The following is a 3931-nucleotide window of genomic DNA, read 5'->3' as shown; positions in this document are numbered from 1 at the left end:
ACCCTAAACCTAATACTCATCCTGTTCCGTTCGTGACACGATCTCAGCCCGCGACTTCAGACCGTCTCAGCTCGATCCCGAAACAAGATCTCAGCCAGCTCGCGATAGACGACTCGATACTGCTCGCGATAGCAGCTTGTTTCCCGCTCGCGGTCAGACGTTCTCAGCTTCAGCTCGCGTTCCCGATACCAGCAAGGACAGCTCGCGATCCGTTCCAGCTCTAGACGATCTCAGCTCGTTCGTATCAACATCAACGTTCAGTTCGCGTTCATCATCTCATTGGCGGTCCATTCAACCCTACTAGAGGTTGAGCTAACCCGAAACTCTAATGAGTAATCATAAGAACCCATAATCGAATGTTGATTGCTTGATATAAATTGGAACCATAAAACCTAATCGAAAACCTAGGGTAATAGATCAAAACTCCAATGAGTAAATCGAAGCTCATAATCATAAGTTCGATTCCCTAAACCCCATTGATCTAATGATCAAAATCGAAACCCTAATATGTATTACCCTAGCCGCATACATGCTTCTTGCATGAATGCATGAAATCGATTAAAACCCTAAAGCTAATGCATAATCGATTTTATCCAAACCCTAATTAATCTTTGAAATAGAAATTGATTGTTTGAATGATTGTATGTCTGGATATAGTATGCTAACCTTGATTATTTAAAATCGTATTGCTAGTTTCGATATATTGAAATTCGAAACCCTAATGTCTTGGAATAAAATCGAACTTGATTGAATTTAAATATGATCACATAGAAATTCATATGCTAGGATTGCTAAATTCATAACTGAAATTGATTGATTGAATGAATTGACATTGGAATCGTATTGCTTGTTTTGATCAAAACTCTAATTTTTGAAAATCGAATACTAGCCTTGATTGTTTTAATCGAATCCTTGAAACTGAAACTTATTGCATGATTCGTTTGAATTAGAAATTGCTTGCTAGGTTAATTGATTGATGCATTCTCGTCTTGATAAAAATCAGGCTAGCATGATAGTTTTCATACATTCCCGAATGAACCCTAATTGATGCATTCTCGCATAGATTGATTGAATATGATGCATTGCTTGACTGTTTGATTGCAATTACACATTGAACACTTAGAAAACCGTTTGCTAAAATTGAAAACGAATGAACATTGCTTGAACTTTGCTCGGCCGTGAGGCTTATCTTGTAGCCGTGTAGCTTGTTTGTACCATGCATGCCTAATCGTATGAACTGATTGCATATAGAATCCGAATGCTAAGATTGAACATGTATGCATGCATAATCAAATGTCATGTTTGCATCATACCTAGAATCCGATTGTCCTTGCATCATATCCGAATTATATCTCGATTGCTAGGATGTAAACCGCATGAACATATAGAATGCTAAGATTGATCATATATATTGTCTTGGCCGTGCGGCTTGTTTGCACTATACATAGAAATCTGATTGTCTTGTATGCATCATAGGAACACTATAATCTTAAGATTGAAATATATGATTTCAGATGTCGAAAATCAACAACTTGGATTTTGCTGCCCTAAATCTCTCTGGAGATAATTACTTGCAATGGACACTTAATACTAAGATCATATTGAAACCCAAGGAACTCGGTGAATGTATCACCGAGGGCAATAATGCAAGTGAGAAATATAGATACAGAGCGATATTGATTATACTTCATCATCTTATTGAGAGTCTCAAAGATCAATATTTGACTATTGAGAATCCTCTAGACCTTTGGACAGAGTTGAAAACGAGATATGATCACCAGAGAACGATGTTATTACCAAAGGCTATGTATGATTGGAGGAATCTCAGAATCCATGACTTTAAGTCCATGGACGAGTATAACTCAGCCCTGTTTAAAATAGTTTTGAAATTGAAACTGTGTGGTGAGGATATAACGGATAAGGATATGCTTGAGAAAACCTTTTTCACCTACCACACAAGCAATGTGTGTTACAACAACAGTACCGTGAGAAGGGCTTCTCTACTTATGCTAATCTGATCTCTTGTCTCTTGCTCGCTGAGCAGAATAATGAGTTGTTGATGAGGAACAGTGAATTGAGACCTCCTGGAACAAACTCATTACCTGAGGCACATGCGACCGTAGAGGCTAAGAAAGAGTCGAGCCATGTTCAGAGTGATAGCCAACACGGCCGTGGGCGTGGAAAATGGCATGGACGTGGTGGTCGAGGCCGAAACTCGTTTTGTCGAGGCCGAGACAACTCATATGGCCGTGGCTCCTATGGAGGCCGTGGTACATCATTCAAGCCACAAAACTCGACCAAATCCGTGTTTAATAGATGTGGTACAGATAATCATTGGGCTAAGACATGTAGGACTCCCAAAAACCTTGTTGACCTCTACCAAGAGAGTTTGAAAGGGAAGAATCCTGAAGCTCATATGACTTATCAAGATGTTGAAGAAGATTTCAATCATAAACAAGATGATATCATAGATTATGAGACTTCTGATTGTTTAAAAGATCAAAGTTGATTTCGGCCATCTATTTTTTGTGTTCTCTGCTTTGTGTTTTCTATGTTTTGATTTTTTTTTTGAACTTGTTTTGAATCTTAACGAATGAAAGTTTTTATAAAAGAAGTCTCTAAAGTATCATTCTAAGAGAAGCCTATTGAGCTTTAAAGACATTTGAATGAATGTGTTTCATATTGAGACTAAAGGCGAAGGAAACAAAGAGTTCTTTCAGATCATCGAGATCGGCCAAGGACATAAGAAAGTCCTAAAGTCCTTTAAAGACTATAAGTCTTGATAATGCTGGTGAGTTCACGTCCCAAGCTTTTAATGATTACTGTATGTCCATGGGGGTAAGTGTGGAACACTCTGTGGCACATGTACATACACATAACGGCTTGGCCGAATCATCCATAAAACGAATTCAACTAATAGCTAGACCATTCCTTATGAGGTCTAAACTTCCGGCCACAGCTTGGGAACACGCGGTCTTGCACGCAGCCAAACTGATTCATATAAGGCCGTCTAGTGAACATAAATATTCCCCATCACAATTGCTTACGGGTCATGAGCCAGACATATCCCATCTTAAGACATTTGGCTGTGCTGTCTATGTGCCAATTGCACCACCACAGAGAACAAAGATGGGAACTTAAAGGAGGATGAGGATATATGTTGGATATGAATCTCTCATGATTATAAAATACCTTGAGCCAACTACGAGTGATTTATTTAAGGTCAGGTATGCGGATTGTCACTTTGATGAATCCGAACATCCAACATTAGGGAGAGATAATAATAAGTTGGTAAAAGAGATTACACGGAATCAAACATCCTTATCTTGGCAAGATCCTCGGACTCAGGAATGTGATTTAGAAGTCCAAAAGATTATACATTTATAAAAGCTAGCTAATCAATTGCCAGATTCCTTTGCTGACCCAAAAAGAGTGACTAAGTCATATATACCAGCTGCTAATGCACCAATCAGAATTGATGTTCAAGAGGGACACAATCAAGTTGCTACAGAGTCTAGACAACATTTGAAATGTGGTAGACCAATAGGTTCCAAAGATAAGAAACCTCGGAAGACAAAGAAAGGTGCAGATAATAAAACCAAGACTTAGCCGCGGCCGATCCCAAAATCCTAATAGCGATCCCGGCCGATCATGAATGCTTAGATGCAGCCGGCCCTGATGTATCTAATCCTGATTCTGGGGACGCCAAGATTCAAGGTATTGAAGGTCCTGATAATAATGAGATCTCAATAAACAATGTCTTGTCTGGGATACAATGGAACAGAAAGAATGTCGACATTGATGATATATTTGCATGCAATGTAGCACTTGAAATCATGGATTTAAGTGAGGATCATGAACCCACGTCTATTTATGAGTGCATTCAACGATCAGATTGGATCAAATAGAAAGAAGCTATAAACGTACGATC

The sequence above is a fragment of the Brassica oleracea genome, chromosome C6, assembly GCF_000695525.1.
Source record: "Brassica oleracea var. oleracea cultivar TO1000 chromosome C6, BOL, whole genome shotgun sequence".
In the NCBI taxonomy this organism is placed as follows: Eukaryota; Viridiplantae; Streptophyta; class Magnoliopsida; order Brassicales; family Brassicaceae; genus Brassica; species Brassica oleracea.
Note: the sequence above shows the minus strand (reverse complement) of the source record.